The sequence below is a fragment of the Tauraco erythrolophus genome, chromosome 4 (genome assembly GCF_009769465.1).
Source record: "Tauraco erythrolophus isolate bTauEry1 chromosome 4, bTauEry1.pri, whole genome shotgun sequence".
NCBI lineage: Eukaryota > Metazoa > Chordata > Aves > Musophagiformes > Musophagidae > Tauraco > Tauraco erythrolophus.
Window position 1 is genome coordinate 61,126,647 of NC_141468.1, and position 22,967 is coordinate 61,149,613.

The following is a 22,967-nucleotide window of genomic DNA, read 5'->3' on the forward strand; positions in this document are numbered from 1 at the left end:
AAGCAAATTGTACAATGCTGTGTTCAGAGGCCTCTGATAGTATTGTGATGGCTTCTGCTTCTGTTTACAGATTTCTCATGTAGCTGAATTAAATTAACAAGACCAGTCAATTCATTGCTGCTGTATTTAACCCCCTGGGCAGCAATGAATCTTGCAAGGATGGAGCATCATTTTCACGTGCTGCTTGGGAGGAGAGGATGTACAGCAAAATGAGGTAGTGCTGTCGCTTAGGGAAGAGGTTCACAGTCGCAGCTCAGATGTCAGACAAAGGAAAGAAAAAAGGTTCCGAGAAGTCCTTTTCCCCCACCACTTTCAGTGCAGCTCAGTCACTCGAGTGAGTTAGGTAGCATTAGGTTTTTTGTCATGTATGGGCTAGCCTGAGACTAATGTATCCACAGAGTTTGTTCAAGGCAGATAGCATTACAGGAATCAAAACAGATCTTTTGCTTCCTGTTCATAGATTTAATCCTTTGTTTTTAGCAGTTAAATGTCCCTGTATTGTTTAGCCTAGCCTCCGTGATCATGGATTTGAGCCCTTCTTAAATCCTAACGCATGTCATTGTATAGCATTCACGTTAGGAAGAAAAGCATGGTGCGAGGTACTGCACAGAGGAATGAAACAACTCCACCAGCTCACCTGTGGAGAAACAGAAATCTCAGAGCACTGGGTTCAGTGGGCCATCCTTCCTCCCCTAATTTGAACTGGGTGGCCTCCTTGCTTAATTGCTGCCCATTTCATCTAAGGATGGTCCTTGGAGGGTGTTGGGAATGCATGGTGAGCTGCACACTGCTACCATGATGTGCTGCATCAGCTTGCTGTGTTAACAGAAGGTGTGCTCTGCAGCATTTTGACTATAGCATCTTCCTCTAGCACCAAAATTCATTTAAAATTAAACACATATATGGATCTGCATCCTGTTGTTAGAGATGTTTCGTATTTTCTTGAGGCTCGTGCAAAATACATGGTATATGGTGGAAAAGGTTCTATGGATTTCTCTTCTCTTTTTTAATACCCTCTCCTGGGCATCTGTGTAGCTTCTGAGACTGGGATGATACTGTGTGCTTAGCCTTGCAGCCCATTTGGAAATCTGGGCTTCACCATGCCACACTTGCTTTTCTTGCCTGTTTGCTTCAAATTTTTCACATGGAGTTTACAGATATTGGTACAGTTTGCGTAGCAGAAAGTGACCCGTTGTAGCAGCTGATGAGTGAATGACAAACAGCTGATGAAGCCAAACCTTCAAAAGACTGTTGAAAAAAATATGCAAATGTTTTATCAGTGGTACTGAGTTAAGCAGTGCTAGGCCACCTGGTGTAGGTTGGTCTGATCTGTAACACCCTTTTGCTCTGAGCCACCAAGGACTTGTGTCCGTGGGATATCTACAGTAGGCACAGCCTCTCTGTATTGACTCCCTGTGTTGGGGTGTAGGGTGTGAAACCTTACCTCGAGGCTAAGCTTATCTGATGGTTAACAGCTGCTGAAAGAAGTGACCGTTTCCATCTGCTCTCCGTTTGGCTCAGCGTTTCTTTTTTGTGATCTCATAGAAAATGAGTAATGCCAGAGAAGGAGTTTATTACTAAGTCCAGCTGACTCCACTGTGGTGGATGTCATGGCTGTCTGCCTGCTAGGTCATGTTTAAAAAGAGGGGATGAACTCACTGTTCATTTGGGGAAGGGTGTGAGACAGTGCCTTTTGGATCCCATCAGGTGTTGGAGTAGTTAATCCATAATGCACAACTTCGTTCTTGGTGTGCAGCAGCTGCATCTTCCATGGTAGTTTAAATTGATCTGCAGATTACCCTGAGGTACTGCAGGCCTGACCTCTGTGCCGTGATCCTGGGATCAAGGGACACAGGGCACCAGCAGCTGCCTGGGGAGTCGGAGTGTCCTGGGGGGCATGCTGGAAGGGTGCAGGTGCCAGGAAGGTCCTGCCTGTGGGTGCAGTTGGGAGGAGGAGAGATGCTTGTAACTGTGACCAGGACAGGTAACTGCAGATGTTGAAGGACTAAAGTAAAGCAGTAAATCATAGAATCATAGAATGGCATAGGCTGGAAGGGACCTTAGAGATCATCTAATCCAACCTCCCTGTCATGGGCAGGGACACCTCTCAACTAGATCAGGCTACTGATCAGCAGGATTTTTCTCTGTGTACATGCACCAACAATGGCAAAACTTTTTTCCTTAATACTGATTTTTTTTTTTTTTTTAAAAAAAAACCCCAGTAACTGCATGTTGACTTTCTGGAGCCTGGGAGACTCAGAGAATCACCTGAGAGGAGACTCTGGTAGTGTTGCAGAAAGAAAAGCTGTTGAAGAAGCTGGGTTGCCTCTGCTGTCCTTTTGAGAGGGAAGATGGTGTCAAATGCTTGCTGTGCCCGTCTGCTCCGGTGCCAGCAGCAGCAGTGTGTGCGTTGACATGGCATGCTGTACCCACAGTGCAGCTGCACGTCATTTCTGTCACCTGGGCAGCATCTGTAGCGCTCACAAGGAGAGCCCTTTGCGTGTGTAGTACCACCACGTCGCTGTCGACCTCTCTCACATTCGCACTGCTTTAGGAGGGAGTGGTTGTCCTCTCCTCCTGCAGAGGAGGGGGACTAATGTTTGTCTCGGTTTCCCCGATTAACACATTTTCTACTCTGCCTTTGTAGCTGACGGCAGGGCCTCCTTCCCCTCGGCGCGCGTCCGCAACCCGCTCGTGTGCCGGCCCGCGCATGCTGCCCTTGAAAGCAGACCAAACTTATTAAAATCATTGCTAGTTGTCATGGCAGCTGTTGTCGCTGTGGGCTAATAGGAAAGGCAATTACTGCTGCATGCTGGGGAGCGTACGGGGAGCGTGTGGGCAGGGGGGGACGGGCGACTGTGTGCTGATGGGCTGTGTGACTGATAGATCGGCTGTCACAGTGAGCAAGCAGCAGAGGAGAGAAAGGCCGGAGATGCCCTGTAATGAGGTTTGGCCGAATATGCTGTATTTCCACCTCCTGGGCAGGCTCATTGAGAGATTCCCACCCTTCCTTTAATTGTCAAGGGAAGTCTCGGGGTTGAGATTCACGTTTGCAGCTGACTGCAGCGCAGTGCTACTTGGTGACTCTCAGCCGGCCCAGGAACTGAAACAGGGAGCTGGAGAACTTTGTACACGTTGAAGATACTCATCTGGCTCCTTTCCAGCTCTGTCCTCTCTGTAAATATTCCTTCTTGACTCTTACTTTGCCGTTTCCTGTAGGTTGAAGGTCATGATATAAAATAACTTTGATTTTCTTGGAGTGAGGAGGATGGGTTATAAAAACTGAGGTCGGTTATGTTTCAGGATGCTTCGCTGGTTCTTGTGTGCTTCTGTGCCAGTAGAAGGCTGAAACATTTTGATTACGGACCTGTGTGTAGACCCATGTGTATCTGCAGGTGTCATGTGGTCATATGGCGGATGTTGTGTTTCCGTGTTTTTCGTAGTGAATTTAAAGCTAAAGGGAAATAGCATCCTTGGTATTTTTTCACTGAATTTGGGCAATGTGTGCCCAAGCAATGCTAGCACTGCTTGTGCCTAATGCAAACATGGGAAAAACGGGGAATGTTTTATAGTGAGGAGCTTGTAGGAAATCAATAAATGCCTTGAAAGATTTGAGTTGGGGAAGTAGGTGAGAGCTGTAAGTCTGCAGCTTCTGTAAAAACTCAAGGATACCAAAAACTGCTTTGGCAGTGTTTAAGAGCCCTGCACCCTCAAATTGCAACCCTCTGTCCTCTCCAGTTTGTGCTGTTTTCCTTTCCTCTTGTGCTAGGAAATGGCCTGAGACCTTGCTGCACAGAAGCTCTTGCAGGAGGCCCTCCCTGGCCAGCAAGACGCACATCACAGAAGTTTATTCTGACTTCTGGAGTCCATCATAGTGTCAGCGAAGCTAAAACGATGGTTGTTTGTTGGGGAGACAGTCCCGGGAGGCATGGGCGAGGCTTGTGATCCAGACAAAGCGAGAAGAATAAACCAATGTTCTTGGAGCAGGCAAAATCAGGACCTTGTCTGAATTTCTCTCCCTGTTTCAGTTGATCTTCCAGCAGCTGTTTTCAACTGCCCTCCGGATCCTGCCCTCTTGGGATAGCAGCGGTGACTCACTTGGCTGGGGTGGTTTCCGCAGCGTGCGAGAGCCTGGCTTCCCAAGGATCTGTGGCACCAGGAAGGGAAAGGTTTCTGGTGCATTTGATTCCTCAGTAAAGAGTGTGCTGTATCTGTTTAATTACAGACTGCTGCCTTGTTTACCGGTGTATTAGATATAAATGGAGGAGCTGGTCTAATATACTAGAAGTTGTAAATGTCAGGAGTCAATAGCTTCATTTTCCTCTCACTGAATCTGATTTGTTTTTAAGTACTGCCACTAAATCTAATGATGCAGTAATTCCTGTTTACTAAAAGAAATGAGAGATGTAGACTGAAAGGGACTTCCTACTCTTCTCCCCCTGCCACCCTCGTCCCACCTCTGTTTACAAAGTAAGAGCTACAAGTTTGCAGGTGTCCGTACAGTATGATCTGAAGTGTCAGATGGCTTGATCTAAATATGCTGTGTTCGAAGTTTGTATTCAGCTAAAATATAGTTAAGGTTTTCTCTCTGCACAGTTTTTGTTGCAGATTTGTACATTCCAAACAGTACCTTTGTGACAGTCAGCGGAGTGCCAAAAAAAAAAAAAAAAAAAATGCAGTGAAGATAAAGAAATTGCTCTTGGATCCTAGGCTTGCAAGGATTTACATGGGACTGAATCAATGCATCCAGAGCAAATCTCTTGTATGTATTTATCAATTTGGTATGCACAATATATGTCATTGTACATCATCTGCGTAAAATGTACAGCTTAGTATTGGGCTCCTGCAATATAAAATTCACAGGAGTAGTTGCATGGGTGATGGATACTTTTGGCAGTAAGCCTATTTTGGTTTTTGTTTTTGTTTTTTATAAAACTTTTCATTGTGTGACAGTAAGTATTGCAGAAAACAACAAAATCAACTTATAAAACCCAGAAACAGCTTTAGGACCTTTACTAGCTATTCACGTAGCTAAAGAAAATAGGCTCACAAGATGTTACATTCTGGTTTAGTGGTGGATGTGGCAGTGTTAGGTTAATGGTTGGACTCGATCCTCAAGGTCTCTTCCAACATAAATGATTTTGTGATTTATGTTCGGTTTGAGATTCTCTGTCTGCCGAACTACAGTCTAAGTTCTGGCAGGCCCCAGGGACATCTGTACTGGGACAGACATCTGTGCTTAAGAGGCTTTGCCCTGTCTGTCTGCTTTTGCAGGAAAAGGAGTAGGTAGCAAATGAGAGGTTTGTTGGTTCCCTCCCACCCCCCGGGCCTCCTACTAAGGACAGTGGTCCTGAGCTACCTCCATCTGCTTAGCCTTGTATGGTGCCATAGCTGTTTGCTCGAGTGTGTCCGTGAGCCGTAGCGTGATGCCCAGGAAATACAGCTTGCTGGGACGGTGTTGGCACTGCCGCCACTGCGTGAAGTGCTCAGCCCCGAATCAGTCAGTTGGAAAGTCCCTGAGAGAAGAAATGTTGGGGAGAACTCCTCATGGTAAAGACTGACTCGGTGCTCTTATCAGCTGCCCGGTATGCAGTGAAGCTCTGCGTCTTGCCGTCGGCTGCTGTAACCGTCGTGCCCTGGCTGACTCGCTTTTCCCATTTGTGCTTTTCTTCCAGACAGTGGGATAACATAGAGTACCTGGTCTCAGGGTAAAGCTGGCTGCTGGGCTGGAGGAGGATGGAGCACCCTCATCATGTGCTGGAGGCGTTTTTGTTGTGTTGCAGCATGTGCTGGAGGAGGCATGCCTGAAAAATGGGAGCATTCAGAACATCAGGTTGATCTGCCAGGTCTCTTCTGGCCTCGAGACTCGAGGTCTGGCAGAACGGTTTCAGCATTAGATGTGTTTTTGTGGGAAGCGGAGGAAAGAAATCCAGAGATGCTTTCTGCCTTTCGTGAGGTTTTCCTGTTCCTAGGGATGGCAAGAAGAAATTGTGTTTCAGGAGTGTGTTGAGTTGTAATCAGTGTCTGTTCTCAGTCTGGGTGGAGGAGACAGGGACTCTCCCCAGTGTTTCTGTGTGCTCCTGATCATCAGTAGACATTACTGACTGGCACAGAAGATTTTTTCCGAAAGCCATTTCCTCTCCTGCATGATGCAATGTTGAGTCAATAACCCTGTCGCTTTGAAGGTTAACGTTTTCATGTCCCCAACACTTTTTTATTGTCTTCCCTTATCCCTCTCTTTTCCTCCCATCTTTTCCTATTTTCGGTGGACTAATCTAATGCTAGCCTTTCCTAGGGCAGAGCTGTGGCTGTGAGAGATTAGCCTCCATCCGCTTCTGCTTTCAGCTTTAGGAGCCGGGCTGACGGAGAGCACATGACCCTCCCAGTGGCTTTTCCTTCCCGGCGGGACACAGGGAGCTGTGTGCGAGGGGAACAAGCAGTGCTGTGTAGCGCCTGGGTGATCCGCTCCCGCTGGTGGCAAGGGCAGGGAGAGCTCGCCGGCTCCTGCCAGCGTGGCACAGTTCGGCAAGCCGGTGGCTTTCCCAGGAGCTTGCCCACCCATGTGCCACTCACGCGGTGGCTTCCCGTTTTGACCCCAAACGTGAGTGTGTGGGGTGGCTGAAGGCAATGCAAGCTGGCTTCGTCTTTCCTCGACACGGTGTAAGCGAGCGGAGCGCCTGAATTATTCACTCCTCCTCGGCCTGCTGTTCCTATTGAATTCCCAGTGTCGGGGCACCCTGCCAGCACCCGCTGATGAATTCATCGCTGCGCCTGCCCCAGGGGCACCCCACGCTGTGTGTTCGGGGAGGGGGGCGCAGTCGCCTGTGCCAGGCTTGCCCTGGAGTTTTGTAGCCGCGGGTCAGTGAGACTGGGTTGCCCCACGGTCTTTCCAGCCGGGGTGTAGGTGGGCGCCAGCCCTTTCGCTGCTGGAAGCGTTGTTGGCAGATTTGCGTGTGTTTATATCCGTCTGCCTTGCAGCTCTGCTGAAGCCTGCCCGGGCTCCCAGGTCCTAATCTTTTTCTAACATCTCTCCATATGTGGTATCTGGTTTTACATCCTATCTGTATTTCGTCTTCGTGGTGTGGATTTCTCGGCAAACCGTGTCCTTGTTTTTTTTACATAGGATTTTAGGTTCTCCTCTCTTCTGCATCCTGAGTTTTCAGAGGCGGTTGTGCAATCATGTTTCATGTTTTCTGAGAGGAAATGTTTCCTTATTGTTCTAATGGAAACCATTTCCCATTTGCCTATGATGATAGTCTTACTAATCTGAATAATTTTTTTGTTAATGTTTAAAAGGTCTCTACTGTTCACGTTATCACAACTCATAAAAGCTACCAAAGGCACATTTTATACTTTTGGAGGTGATTATCACTTCTCTTTGCAAGAACTTCTGGATGTACATTTGGTACCATTTTCATTGTGTTGATCCTCTGCTTTGTTCCTCTCTATTTTTTTTAAGCAATTACGGCAGGTGGCTGGTCCCTGGGGAAGCTTCCTTTGACCAGAGTGCTCTCTGGTCCCAGTTGACGGAGTCGGATGGAGTTTCAGGTCCTCCTCCTGGCTGCACAGAGGAGTGTTTTTTCACCTCTAATTGGATCATGTAAATCAGCTCTTTCTTTGTCTTGTCCTCTTTATCCAGAATCTCCTTCTGGTGATTTTGACGCATAAATCAGCCTTGACATTGGATTGAATTTTTGTTTAGCATCTATATTGATATTTAAAAACTAGTGTATCTGATGAGCAAAATAGGGGTAATAATCGAAATCGTGACCAATAATTTCCCTCAAAAACTGGTTTTTGTAGTAGAGGTGATATGTAAATGACTGAGTACAAAGCGGCAGGGGCTGGCTTTTTTTTTTTTTAATGCTATGCTGTTACAGCCCTCTGGGATTTTAGTGTTTGATAAAGTGCTAAGGGGTCTCCAGGGTCTAACAGATGCTGGAGAAAACAAAGCTCCCTTCCAGAGAGAAACCCAGTCCTTTCACACCAGTGCAAATCCTGGATGCTGGAGGGGTGCGTGCACCTTTCTGCTGGCCAGTGGAAGGCTTTTCCTTCTGAACGTCATCCCCTCAGCCAAAGGCGAAGTCTTTCAGAGTCGCTGCTCATCTCCCTGGCCTCAGTGTGCAGTGTGTGGCTGTGATGGGCAGCCCGGGGAGAAGGATTTCTCCCCTTTGACTCGTATGCCTGGAGCAGTGGAGTATGCCGTTACCTCTGAAGTGATGGCTGCAATATCACAAGTGGCAGAGGGGACTAGAAGTGATTCAACAGAGAGAGAAGCAAAACAAACCCTAGGAAGGCCCAGACCACTGCATGTGTCCTTGAGCATTGACCGGTTATGGAATCAAAAGGCTAGAAGGAGGGGAACAGAGGGTAAAATCACCTATTTTGTCCTTCATACAGGCAGGAATGGAGAGAAGTGTGGTATTCCCTGTCAGCAGAGGAGGGGAATGTCTGAAACAAGCTTCCGCCTATTGCTTTTAAAGTTGGATGACCGGAAGGGAGACAAGTTGCAACGGTGTGAAGCCTGCAGTGATGTTTGTGTGGCAACTGGGAGGAAGTCTGGGGCTGTGCTTCCCCATTAGCACACAGAGCTTGCAGATGTGTTTTTGCTGTGGACAAAAGCATTCAGGCCCTCCAGAAGTAAATAAAAAAGCTGAGGGACTGGGACTCATGAATTCTGAGGCCTACGGGCAGTCAGTTGAGAAGCTAAACCTTATAGCAATATGTGGCTTCTAGGATACAGGAGCTAGAATTGCCATCGCCAGAGTTTGGGGCCATATGCTTTTGTATTATCTTTGTGTAGTAGAGATTTTAAGTTTTGGGGCTCCTCTTTTATATGCATTTTGGCTTTAGTAATGGCAGCAGGAGAAAGGGAAAACTCGTTCTTCTTCCTTCCCTCTGTGTGGGTTTTTTTTTTTTTCATCCCAGGAGATTTTTTGACTGTTTCCAGAAGGTAACAGATTTCTAGTTCTTTCCCTCATCCTCCTGATCTGATTGAAGAGCTGTGGGGGAGAGAAGCAATCTCATTCAATCTGTGATTTGCATGTGTTCAGCCCTTCTGTCCGTAATCTGTACAGTGCCTTTCTGTGCGGCTGATAACAGCTTTCCCATGCAGCAGCAGCATCTGTGTGAAATTCCAGCATCTTTTAATTTTTTTTTTTTTTCCGCTGCTGCTTTAAAACTGCAAGTAGTCCTCCAGGCACCAGCTCTGTCTTTCAATAGACTCTGACTGATGCAATGCTGTCTTCGTATGGGATGGGATTTGGGAGGTTTGGTTTTTCACCTGGGAGGATTACAAGCTTCATTTTGACACAAACATTTATACACTGCAGGTGGTAGTGTTAGTGCCTCGAGACTTGATTTTTTGGAACTAGGAAGATGCGCTGCAAATCCAGCAACTTTCCTAGGCCTTTCTTCCTGTCTGTGACAGGTTTAGTGCTGGAAAATCCTCTCTGGTGTTGGTCGTTGCCTAGAAAGTTTACGGGTGTGTTATGTTTCAGTTTTGGTCAGATTCATATATAGATATATATAATATATGTGCACAAATGTCTGTTTTATATACACACAGAAGTTTATCTTCTGTGGTCATAGTTTGGGGGCTTTGTTGTAATGCATTAAGCAATGTGACTAATATAATGAGATGATGTTTATTCTTTCCTGTCCTCTTTAGGAAAAGCAATATATTCTCCTTTGAGATTACTTTTTTAACGTAAAAGAAAAGTTTTGCTCCTTTTTTTTTTTTTTTGAGTGGATTTGGAGTAAGCACGTGCCTACTACTGGAAAGTGATGCAGTTTGCGATGCTCCTTGGCTTCATGAGTAGCATGTTTTGCAGTATGACCTGTGTAAATGTTCATGGTGAGATCTGCTTAACCATTTGTGTGCAGAACTGCAGTGGTTCAAGGCATGAAATTGTCAGCTCTGGTTTCTGTGTGGTTTGGAGTTTCCTAAAAGCTGAAGTCTTGCGCTGTCACTGTCACCGTGCTGTAGTCCAGCTGAGAGGTAATGAAAGTATTAATCATTGAAGGCAGGTTATATTCCAAGCTGGAGTAGAGTGTTTCAGCTCTTGAATGTGTGTCGCTCTTGGATGTGTGCAGATCTTGTTGTTGAAAGCTGTAGTATCAGGCTGAGAAGCAGGAATATTTCTAAAATATGCATAGCTCTGATGACAGAGGATGCATACTTTTGGCGTGCTTAATAGCGAAGTCTTCTACATGCCTCATCCTACCATCAACATCCTCCCCAGAATCCGTATCATAGAATCATAGAATGATTAGGGTTGGAAGGGACCTCAAAGATCATCTACTTCCAACTCCCCTGCCATGGGCAGGGACACCCTCCACTACACCAGGTTGCCCAAAAATGGTGGTACAGGGGCACATTAGAGACCTGTACCTCTGTTAGTCTCTGACAGTCAGGAGCACATGCTGAGGGAAGAGTACTTAAAACAAGGCAAGCAGAGATTCAGATTCCTTCACGTTGTGTGTCAGCCAATACTTCTGCAGTTGGTCTTGTCGAATCCTTGACATCTCTTTGTGACAGTGGTGTATGAGCCTGTAGCGAAGATCAGTGCTTTTTGTCTGAAAGTCATGGAGGTCACAAATCCAAAGCACTGAAAACAGAAGGGGTCTACGTGTTTTTGCAAATTCGGGGGGGGGGGGGGAAGGAGGAATATTGGCATGTTTTTATAGGTCCCCCTCAATTACTGATCCGAAAACTAGCTATGAAGTGTGGGTAGATTTAATTGATAAAAATGCCTTTTCCCTCCTGGATTCTCACAACTCTAAATAATTAACAGACCAGGCATGACAGCTTGGTTTTGGATACTGATGACTACTATCTCTAGAGCATCCCTTTGCTGATGAAAACTCACTTACGCAGCTCCACTCTTTCGTAGAGCAGTAGCAGACTTGAGTTGCTCCCTGCTTCTTGAGGAATGAAGAAAGGAGAAAAGGATGAGCAAACATCACTCCTATCTGGTTAGGCCATACAGTATTGAAGATGTTTGGCATGAGGAAGTGAAGCTGTGAAGTGAGATCAGAAATCTTTCTTCTGCTGCTTCAGATAACTGCTTGATGTTTCTTATGATCAATTATTCAAAGGAGTAGAAACTCTGAATCTTAAAGCAGTGTTTGTTAAAGATGCCTGTGTAAAAGGCTCTGAAATGCATGGAGGTCAAGGATTGGCAGTTTCTAAGAAGGAGGCTTGTCAGGAAAGCTCACGTTGTTGCAGTTTCATCATTGGTTTAAGCTGATCTAAGGCTACGCTTTCATTGAAAGAGGAGCCCTGCCTTCTCCCTGACTCCAACCATGTGGTCCTGCACCCTTCCATATACAGGTGTTAGGGATTATGTGGCCTGTAGTGACCACCTTTGTTCATGAAGCTAATCCTTCTCCTTTTTGAGGGATTAGTTTCCAGGAGAATCAGCAAGCTGATCTGACTTGCCATGTTCTTCTGTGATCCCTACTGTGCATGCAAGAGATGAGGTAGGGTGCATGATTGGGAGCAGGAGGGGAAAAAACAGGGCAATTCCCTTCGTTGGTAGTGGTTTGGTTTGGTTTTTGTTTTTTTTTTTTTTGAGGCTGACTTAATCTGACTGTAAAAACTGTGGTCTTAGAAGGTTTGTATCACTGTGTAGCTCAAGGGAGTTGAGTTTTAATCTGTTCATACTTGGGCCAAGCACTTGTTACCAAACGTGCGGAAGGAAGGAGCAAGTAGAACTGAATTTATAGATCTGCAACTCTCTGGAGCGTTGAATAAAAACGTTGACTATCTTTACAAAGAAACCTTGAGAAATAAAACAAAAAAGGCAAGTGATGCTTTGACACGGTTTGAAGCTTTGACTGAGTCTCTTGTCTGCTGTTTGCCATGGTGCCTTCAGTCTGCTCCAGTTCAGGAGTTTGCTATACTGCCAGTTTCTCTGTACCTAATTTAAGATGTTTGTGTATTCAGTGGGAGGGTGGCTCCCTTTTTTTGTTTCCTTCGTCTGAATGTGCTGCATAGGAAGATACACGGTGCTGTAATTTCAGAAGCTGAGTGTTGTTAGATCTGTTCTGTTCTGCATTTCATCTGTAGGCTCAGGGAGGGAAATGTAACTTCTTAATGCAAAGAAATCTCCAGGGATTGCACACAGAAGAGGTTTTTAGACTAAATTGTGAAGGAAACAAGCTTTAGGTGAATGTGCTGTGACAATCCCTTCCCACGCGTGCACACTTACAAACCAAGCAGTAATTTCAATTGCATTTAAAAGTTGTTGGAACTGTAATGCAATCGCCTTCCTAAAAGCTTCATGAAAAATGGCAATGGGGTGGGTGAAGGGGAGAGATGCAGACAGGTGCCCCACGGAGGGCAGGGCAGTCAGGACTTGGGGATTACACGCTCCATATGGAGCAGGCGAACAGATCAGTCTGGCTGCTGTGGCATGTGCTCCTTTCTGCCTTGTGGGACCACGACAAGGGACACGACAAGAGGGGCTGTGGTTATGGCTGCAGGAGGCTGGGACGGGAAGCAGCCCGGGGGCAGAGGGTACAAATCTGCAAGGAACTAGTTTGGGTTAGTTCCACCGCTGGTAGAGCAGCTTGTTTATTACATTGTCTTGCAGGCAGGGAAGGGAGGGGGCTTTGATGCTTTTGTGTGGTGCTGGCAGGACTATGCAATCCAGGGGTTTTGAGACCTCCTGGAGTGGGGTGTGGGTCTTTCTCCAGTGGCTTCAGGCTATCCATAAAGACAATAGGGTGGAACTGAGGCTCTTTAAGGAGGTTGTCTGCTGTTTCTGAGGGCTTCCTGGACTAAACCTAAAACTGGTAAAAACAGAGAAATGCATTGCAGGCTTGCGGGATGCTGCAGGCGAGAACTGAGTCTATCTCCTGCCTGTTCGGCAGACTCAGCTCTTGCAGCCTCCTGGGGGCCTGGGGTGCAGCAGCCTGGTGTTGTAATGCTGTAGTCAACGCAGAGATCTCTGGCACCTGTCTTGACCTTTCACAGACCCTATTTGTTCCGGTGACCTCTTGCTGTTTAATTGCAATCTTATTTTTGTGGTCGACAGCCGTATTTAAACACGGGATGTAAAACAGTATAAGAATATCCAATGCCTGAGACTGCTGGCAGTCTCTCACTTCATTTTTCCACTAATATATAAAGTTCTTGGCCCTTCTAGGTAGCACACAGGCAGCAGCAGCTTTTCCCTCATAAGCAGGGCTAGCACTCCCATCAGGGCCAAACTGAAGTATTCAGACCACTTACAGGATACCTCACTGGATAATTTTGCTCTCCACTATAACACGATCTTTCTTAGAAATACCTTCTGAGTGGCTTGCCTTGGTTCTGTGTGCAGTGAAATGGAAGCAGTAACTTACTGTAAATGCCTCATTTTGTCCCTATAGCCAGGTTGGGTGGTGCTTTGTTTTGAATCTTCCTCTCTTTGCAGAGCACTCTCCTGACTTTTTGGATGCAGCCTTCCAAATGGCAGGCCTTTCTTCCTTTCTCTTAAAATTTTGAAACAAAGCATGTACTGAAACTCCTCTCAAAACTGTCCCAGAGACGAGGTGTTCCACCTTTGGAAGGGAAGGAGATTCTTTGATTACCTTCCTCCCTGTTTTAACCCCCTTTCTAATTGCACGGGGGTGCTTCATTTGTCCAGCATAAGTTATTTGGCTAGGCTGGGGCATCAGCTATAGCCTGTCATACTGGACAGTTTGTTTGGAGTGGGTGTTTCTGGTAGCTTAGGCAGAACTTCCCTCTTTTTGTATACTCGTAGAGGTGTGACCACAGCTACCATGCTGGCATCTCGGGGCAATTGTGTTTAGCAATAGTTAGCTTCACAGGAGATATGAGGAGGTTTGTACAACAGATGTGGATTCCAAGGAGTCCTTCGTTAATGGCTGAGAAAACCTGTTATTTTAAGACTTTTTTTAAATTTTGTAAATTGCACTCCAGTTGTAGAGGCCCTTGGTATGTGACCACATCCCATCCAGGCTGTCCGTGGCCCATAAAGAGATGACACCCAGTTACAGGGTGGGTAAGAAGAAAAGAAAAAGTGTGTTTTCTGTAGTGGAATGGCATTGTGTTACAGCAGGAATCACTCATGTTACTTTTCATATGTAATTGCTTAATTGAGATGTTGAAAGGTTAGGTTTGATTTTGTTTTGATATGTTTCTGCACTTTTGTAGGCAAGTGTGTAGCACTTGGGTGTCTAATTAGAGGAAAACCCCAGAAAAATACTGATGTGTGAGAGAGAGGTGAATAAAGGTAAAGGCAAGGAGGGAAGGGTAAAAGCCCTGCAGGCTTTATTTTTGTCATGGAGATAGCAACCCTTGCAACAGGAGTACCTCTTTAATAAGCTGTTACATGGGGATTTGTTCTAGTAAAATGCAACAATCATGACCTCTCCTTTTCCCTTTTAAAATACTAGTGAATGGCATTTTGGAGACAGACACCCTCTTTGTCTCCAGAACATGTACTGAGACACCAATGGGCTGTCCCAGTCCTTACCGGAAAGAGCCCTTCGGATATTGGAAATGGCTGGATCAGTCACTGTCGCCCTTCTGATTCTCAGTACCTCTGAGGCAGCAGGGGAGCATCACCACGATGATGTGTTTCGTATCGCAGTCTTTCCATCCTCTTAAGAACAGAATTAAATCTCTTGCATGCTTCTGGAATATTCGTCTATGGAGTGGGTTCTCTCACATCCATATGCTGATTTATGGCACAGAAATAAGAGCTTCTAAGGGGCCAGAATTCAGAGTGAGCTCTCAATGTGGATGACTCTGGTTTGGGGATATTCCAGCTGCTGATGGACTCACTATCCATGTTCTCCCCATGGTGGTCTTATTAGGTGCAATTAGTGCCCTGGATGTTCTTTCATGGGGGCCACTTCTGAAGCAGTGTTCTGCTCAGGACGTGGAGAGTTTGGTCTTTCTCTGTCCCTTGCGATGCCACTTTGGGAGGCTCCTGATGAGCAGAGGGAGCTGCTGCACTGTGCATGTCACCCTCGCAGCACTTGAGGAAGGTTTGTTCACTTTTATAGATGCTCTTTTGTTCCCTGCTGTTACAGGCCGAGGAGCTTTCCAGGAGGGGGACGAAGAGGCCAGGCTTAATGGTCTTAAGAGTGGATTTTTTTTTTTTTTATTTTGGGAGGGAAGGCCTGGAAGTTGTTTCTCTCTAAGTGTTTCCAGATGCTGCTGCTGGAAGACAAAGATTTCTAGTGTGCTTGGGATGGTGGCGTCGAGACCCCCCAGCCCCCCTGGCGCTTCCTGTACAGCTCCACAATCCTGCAGGCTTAATCAGAAACAGCCCTGGCTGCTGAGGCACTCCTGAAGCCTGCCTTTTCTTCACCCTGTGTCCCAAGCCCTGAACTTTCTCCCTCCTCCAGGCTTTTTAACCCCTTGCCATTACAGCTGTGGCCCGTCGTCCTGCTCACCTCCCTTCTCTCCTTTCTCAGGCTGGCTGGGGGCACTTGCAGTGCCCTGGGGATGAAACTGGCTAGACTGCTCAAAGAAATTATGTCTTTGGGGAAAGGAAAGCTGCTTTGTAACACGAACCTGGGAAAATAATTTCTGTAACTATCTAGGGCGGCTTATGCAATCAGGCCAGCATGTCCAGGGCACAGAAAATTTCTCTTGCGCCTATTTGCCTGCAGCACTTGGTATGCAGCATGATTTCGTCTGGATCATGTGCTGTTGTGCCTCTCTTTCTTTTTCATGCCAATTTCCCTAAAAGTAAGGCAGATTTAATTTTATATCACAGCCTCTTCAAACCTAACCAACCAATTAGTTTCAGCCTTCTCTTCTGCAGGTAATATAACTACTATAATTTTGTTCTGGGAAGGAGGAGTACTCTTCTTTCCTTTTAGCCTGTAAGCAGCAGCCTGTTAATATCTGTAAAATCAGCCAAGCAGCTTGTGATCAACTGACTTCCCTACTGGATCTGAGGTCTGTCATCTCCCTTGTCCTGTTTCCTCCCGTATTCTCCATCCTGTTTTTTGAGAAAGCAGAAGCAATGAAGCCATCTACTAAGGCAAAACTCTGTACTCTTCACCTTGCGAAAGCTTGTAGACGTCGTGTTTGAGCAAGCTGGATTTTCATGCCGTGAGCGTGTTGTGCTGTAATGTGTGGCTTAGTATGAATTACGTGTGAAATACTTCCTCAGCCCTATGTAACAATTATGGCATCCAGAGGTGCCCTCAAGTGCTGAATTTTAAAGCCTTATTATAAGCCTTGTCCTGTTCCTGTTGAGTAGTGGAAGAGTGGAAGTGAAGATGAGCTGCCATTTTAAAATGCTTCTGCCTAGTAAAAGGAGAGGGAAATCAATATTCTGTGCTATTGACTTCTGTGCATGCAGAATGTCCTTGTATTTGCTAGATCATAGACGTCACACTGTGCACAGTATTCCCAGGGGCTTTAACTTGCACTGGGTCTATTATTGCCAACATAGGTCATGGACCAGCAGAGGCAGGCTGTATTTCCTTTATGCCCGGAGCAGTATGAGGATGCTGCCATATGTAGTCCAAAAAAAAGTGTGTATTTTGCACATTTAAAATTACGCTAATTTAATGAAATCTCATCTCTTTGAGAAGCTGAAAACACCCCTTGGCTGATCTGGAAAATGAAAAACCCAGTTGGTGGAAAGCTGCTTCTGACCCCCAGAAAGCTACTGCCACTATTAAAAAAAACAAAACAAAACAAAAACTCAGGGAAAAAATCTGCATTGCTATAAAGAATCTCTAAAATACTTCAATTTTAGCTCTTCCGTTTTAGCTGTGGAACTACCTTCTGTGTATGAAAGTACCTCTTCTCTCTGCAGAATGAGACATCTGTGTTGTAACTTCATACAATGCTGTCAGCGTAAAACCCGAGTGTGCATTTGTAAACCTGTTGCATACTAAATTTTTTAACAGACCTGTAAGTTTAAATGCCATCTTCCTGTGTGGTTTGGTCAGAGGTATACTTGTGTGTGTTCCATTCTGCAGCTTCTGCTATACCAACTAGTTATTGTTCCTGTAGCGTATACGGAGGGTTTTGCGGAACAGCAGTGCCAGGAGGTTGGAGTTAAGACGATACATATTTCAGACACAGAAAATTGCACTGACGTGTTTGGGCACTGACATGAGGACCCTCTTGTGTGGGGGGCCAGGGTGGGTGAGGGGCCGGAGGCGGGAGCCCGGTCAGCCGCCCCCAGGGATCCAGGGCCCTGGGAGAAGGCAGTTGGCCCGGTGCAGGAGCTCTTCCATCCCGCTTGTCTGACATCATGCTGGCTCCTGTTGAAAATGATATTTTTAGGAGAAGGGAAAACCTGGAGTGGGGTGGGGGAGGGAGGGCAGGCTGAAGGCCACTGTTGCTGCAGCAACGGGGCCAGAATTCCAGGAAGGAAGAGGGGCCAGATGGGGCTCCATCGCTGTCTCTCCTCAGGCTCTGGAGTGGGGAGGCTGTGGGTTTGTTCTTCCCTGCTCCCACGGAGGCAGCCACTGGCATCAGGAGCACTGCACTGGCGGCGGCACCTCTGGTCTTCTGTCCCTCAAGAAGCGGCCTCAGTAATCTGGGCGGGCGCAGGGAGCTGGGGCCCCACCAGCCGGCACGCAGCTTCCCTGCCATCAAGGACAGCAGCGCGCAGAGTGCTTGGAGTGGCGCCTTTTATCAAAATCTTGGGCTTTTAGTGCCCAAATAGACTTTCTGCTTTTTTTTTTCAAAATAAAAGGGGGGGGGAGGGGATAGGTAAGAAGTAAAATATAAGTCCTGTTACTTGTGTACAGAAAATTATGCAGGTTGTTGATGTCAAGGCACTAACAAGGAAGCAAATAAATGAGAAGTCCTTTGCTAGATGATGTCTGTGTGGCTGGAAACTGGCCAAAGCCAAGAAGCAAGTTTAACTAAAAGTGAAGACAGCTGAAGGGAAGGGTCCCGTGCTATAGGTGCAGTTATTGGAACTGCAGAGTGATTAGTGAGAGCTATATATCAAATTAGGGTAAGTATCGAGGGAGAAGGGCGGCATTAAGATCCATTTAAAAACTACTTTAGTTCAGTTTTTCATTAATAATTGGTAGTTCAGCCTTAGACGCTGCTTTTCCCATTAATTTTATCCACAGACGGTTTGGGGTAGGGAGATGGCACACATGATCAAGAAGGCAAACAATGCATCGGATATATTTCGACAAAGAAACAGATGGTTCCCTTTTGTGTATATGCAGTAACTTGTACAAGTAAAGATCTGATGAAGAATTACCTATTTTCTTGGTAGCTTATAATAAGGTCAAGTCACTTACAGTTTTACTACTGCTCTACCACAGTTAAAGTACTAAAATGCCTTTTTCAAGTCCCCCTCTCCCTCAGTACAGGGTTTGGGATGTCTTTCTTGCTATGCGAGAAGTAAATAAAAAAAGATGGTGAAACCACTGGGCTGTGGCGGACAGTGCTGGGATTTCTGTCTAGCTCATGAGCTTTACTTTTTCGCAACTGTCACTTTCAGATTAATAGCTTAGTTGCCAGTGTTTTCAGCCTTTTTTTTTTTTGGTAAAATATCTTATTCTCTGTTTTAGAAAAGTGGCTTCTTGTCTAGCACAAGTCTTTGATAAATGTGTAACTCGTGCTATCTCACCACTCCAAAATCTCATTTTGCTTTTGGGAGGAACAAGTAATTTCTTGCCTTTTATTTTGTTGCTCTGTGTAGTCCAGGTGTTTCTGGCTTTCTGGAGCTTTGTCTCTCCCTTGCTACTTCTGTCCAAGCGACCAGGCTGCTGTGCTGCCCGTAACTCTTGGGGGCAGCTGGAGCGGAGGCAGATGAGCTGTTCTTGTGTTGGCTTTGCTGCTGTTGCTCTGAAGCTGGGAGGCGGTTGTGAAACTCGAAAGAATTGCATTAACTTCACTCCACTTTTTCCAGCATTACCAGGAAAGCAGGCATGCTCCAGATCCAAGGAAGAGAGATTGCTTGGTCATGTTTCTGAGGTTATCTTTGCAAACTGAAAGGACTCTACACTATAAATTGAAGCTTGGATTCAGCAGGAATTGATTCTTCAGCAGAGGAAATATGGATGAACTCACTAAGCTAACAGTACTATCACTGGACCTTAAATCTGCAGGCTTTAGGTTTAGTTCAGCTGTCAAGAAACAATTGCTAATCAGGCCCCGCTGATTATTGCGTCTGACAAAACAGCGAGTCTGTGGTGTAAAATTATTTTTTTCTGGAATCAAGTTAGGTCAAAGAGAATTATTGCCTCTTTAAGCTAAAATTTAGTTTTATTTTTAAGAAAAGGCTGAGGGGACTTTCAGACCTCCGTTATGTGTTACAGCTGTGACATTTCCTCCAGAGAACTGACTCTACTCTGTGGCCTTTCATAAGTTAATAGCACCTGCAGAGCTGATCACTTCTTACTGGTGTCCAGGTTTATTGACAATTCCTTGTGTTTTCAAGATATGTCTCATTCGGCGACTTCTAACATTTGTCAAGTTGAGAGATGTCAAAAATTCAATGACCCTAAAGCCTGGCTGCTCTGCCAGTGCAGGAACATCTCCTTTGCTCTTCAGTCATCTGCAAATGGCTGGGCTCTGTGTGTTGTGACCCAGGACAGTACCTGTGGCAGAACTTACTATTGCAAATGCCAGTGGAAAAGAACTTGTGTTAGCAAGGCTGGGAAATTTGAAGTAAAGAGAGGGTGGGTGGGGTTAAAGGCTTAGTGGATTTGACTGAGTTGTGACTTTCATCCTATTGAATCCAGTTGGCTGGTGTAGAAACTATTACTGGGGTACAACCGCAATGCTCGCGCATCTTACAGAAGTGTGGAAGCCCATGTGTGAGACTACCAATATGGTTTGAATAAAATCACAGTATGTGCTGCAGAAAACTGAGGTATTGTATTAGCTTCTAGTTGTTTTTTAGCCTCACTGCTCTAAAGCAAATCGCAAGTACCTGAGAAATGCCTTTCAGTGGTAAACAAAGTAATGAAACATCCCAGTGGCAGTTTGATTTGATTTTGCGGGCTAGCGCTGCCTAACTCAATTTCTTTACGAATGTCTGGTTGCATGTTGGTTTCGGAAGAGAAATGTAATTGGCAGGAGGGAGCTGCAAGAAAGATGGAGTTATCTGGGGGTTCCCTCTCCCACCAGGCTGCTGCCAGAAGACAGGATCCCTCCGTGTTTGAGGGCAGGGTATTTATCCGTGTTAAATCTCCCTTCTTTCTCTTTTACTTCCATTTTGTGAGATTAGTTTTGTGCGTGTGCAGGCAGAGGAGGAGATTGAGCTATATCCCCAGCCTCTGCTGCCTCAGATTGCCTGCTAACAGGGTTTTCTGTCTGGAGGTTGCTGGACTGTCCTGTTCCAGTTGCAGGAGTTTAACGCTTTCACTTCTTGCTCTGTTTAGTTTTCAACAAAAGCAAACTCTGTATGGAATAATCATGCAGCAGGCCCCGGATTCACCATTAGTGACCTGTAAAATTGGCAGCGCTGGAGATTATTGGCGGGAGACGGTTTCCCTAGGCGATTCCTGCCTTCTCTTGGAGAGTTAAGTTCAATTAGAGCAATGATACGCACAGCGGGGATTTTTGCAGAGTTCAGTACTTGGTGTTAGCGTTGCTGTATGAAAGGCAGAGATATCTTTGGCCTTTTTATGACCTTAATGCTCCAGCTGCTACCTTCTTTCTAACATCTGCTTTCTCCAAACTCTCACTTTCCTAATGTAACCTTCTTTCACCTCTTTTACTGATGCAACCATATCCCTCAAACATTTTTAGTCTGCAGTTTGCGGGGTTTGTCTTCCAAAAAACAAAGTGGAGATTGCTGGCTGTGGGTTTTTTTCCTCCACTCGGTTGTTCTTGTTTCTTTCTGACCTCTTATGTACTGCAGACTGCCCTTAGGTATCTGTAATCATCTTTCTCTTCCTTTTCACACTCTCTTGATTTGCTTCTACTTATGAAACTGTTCTGTTTCTTGAGGTGGTTTCTGGGCATCCGGGTCCTTTGACTTCAAGAAATCCCACAAAACTTGGTTTTGTCTCTTGTCTTCCACAGCCTCGTGGTGACAGTCCCTTTTGTTAGTCCCTGCTGTGAAGAACATCAACCTCAAAATAACCATTTATTTTTCCTTTCTTCGTTACAACTTTCTGCTTGTGTTCACTGCCCATGTCTTTAGTATCTGCAGAGGTAACTTCTCTGTTCATTCCTTATTCTCTCTGTGGAAATCTTTGTGGTTTCCAAGGTGTTGAGAGAGAGAGAGAGAGACCGGCACACAAGCATGTCTAAGGTACTGACCTCGCAGGTGTGTGTACAAGTAGTGTTAAAAGCGTACCTGGAATGGTCTTTCAGAAGACCATAGCTCCTGGTAGAAGGTGGACATTAGTGGCACTTAACTATAGTGTCTTATCTACTTAACTGTAGTCTGTGGGAGAGACAGCAATGATAGTATTTTCTTATAACATGTACTTACGTTGGGGAAGAAAAGTACTAGCTGTGTGTTTTCATCTTGATGTTGCTTGGGTTTTAATTAAGTTCACAGTTAAAACCCAAAAGCTTGGTGAGACTGGGGTACTGCCAGTCTCCACTTGCTTCTCCTAACTTCTGTGTCTTTCCTTCTGTTTCTGTGTTATTTGTGGAGTTTTGTGCTGTACCTGCTTGCTGGCTATTAGTATTTGAGAAGAATGCACTCACAGGGTGGTCAACCTAATTAATTGCTGTTAATCCCCAAAACTGGCTGCCGGAAGTTTTGTTGTCCTTGAAGCTCTCATACTGTGTGCATTCCTGTAGCTTTAGCATGAGAGCCTGAGAAGAGGCTGGATGTTTCCTGGCAAATTTCCACAGAGAATCCCTTGGGCAGGTTTGAGGTAAAGAGGAAGAGAGGGAGGATGAATATGAACTTAAAATAGCATTAGTAGTCCCTGTATTGAATTATTAGCACCTTGCTTTTTAGCAGAAGTTGTGTTAAAGTGTTCTTGAGTAAACTGTGAAATCGTGCCAGCGGCCACATGCTCTGTGTAGAGCAGAAGACCTCTCTGGTAGGAGCTGGCTCGTTTAACCCAAATACCCCAGCACAGAGCCCAAAGCATCTCAACAAAAACTCTTTCTAAGGCCTGAAGCTGACTGAGACATATGATTGCTGATAGCTGCAGGCCCAGGGTATCTTTATTTTTGGAAATGTGGCATTGTTTTGCTGTGTTTTGTTAGGGTCTCCCCCTTGCGCCCCTCTTTCCCCCTGCTTCCCCAAGAGCTGCTGGGGAAGCTGCTGGCTTAGGAGTTCCTCCTTGTAAGCCATAACAAGAGATAGGAACAGATTCTAAAACTGATTGCGGAAGGCAGCAGCCTCCTTTACCCCTCCTAGCATTCTGCCAGGAGTTGCTCATGAATGCACAGGGGTACCAGGGTGAAATTGTAATAGGCTCTGTCTACTTCAGTATATCCTTCGCCCAGGGAGAAAGATGCTTGCACAGGACATGTGTGAATGCCCTCTCCCCATTCTGAGTAGCAGGTGTTGGAAGGAGAGTAATAGAAAATAACTTAAAAACCAGAAATAAACACTTAGGAATTATCCTGAAGTATGTCATCCTAGTCCTCTCTGCACTGCTAAAATAGAGACGAGTCTGGGAATTTAATGGAGAAATTCCAGAAGTGTTGGAGGCTCACATATTCCTGCAGAGTAGGATAACAGGGCTGTCGGTAACACAAGACATGTAGGCTCAGAATCCTTCTGGGGTGAAGGGAGAAAGTCTGAAGTATTGATTTCCTGTTGGGTGTGTGTGAGGTATTGTGCAGGCTTGCTGGGGTGTTTGAAGTTACACTGACTGCCTTTCAAATTCATGTTAAACTATTAGTATAGTTTTGAAAAGGAGAAAATTGACACTTTTATGGCTAATGTTTAGGGAAGCGTTTCTTCAAGACTGGGCAAGGTGGGCAGCAGCTTCTGTAATTTTATGTTCTGTTTTGTTCAGTTTTCATGATGGTAAATGAAGTTTGCATATAAAAATTCTTTGCAAAATTACAAAAATTATACATA

At 45.6% G+C, this 22,967-nt stretch overlaps 1 protein-coding gene across 4 annotated transcripts in view; it reads left to right on the top strand.

Moving 5' to 3' along the window:
• The window catches only part of RBFOX2 (RNA binding fox-1 homolog 2), a 170,383-nt gene that overhangs the window by 13,903 nt on the left and 133,513 nt on the right, over positions 1-22,967 (top strand). The gene's annotated exons all lie outside the window — the stretch shown is intronic.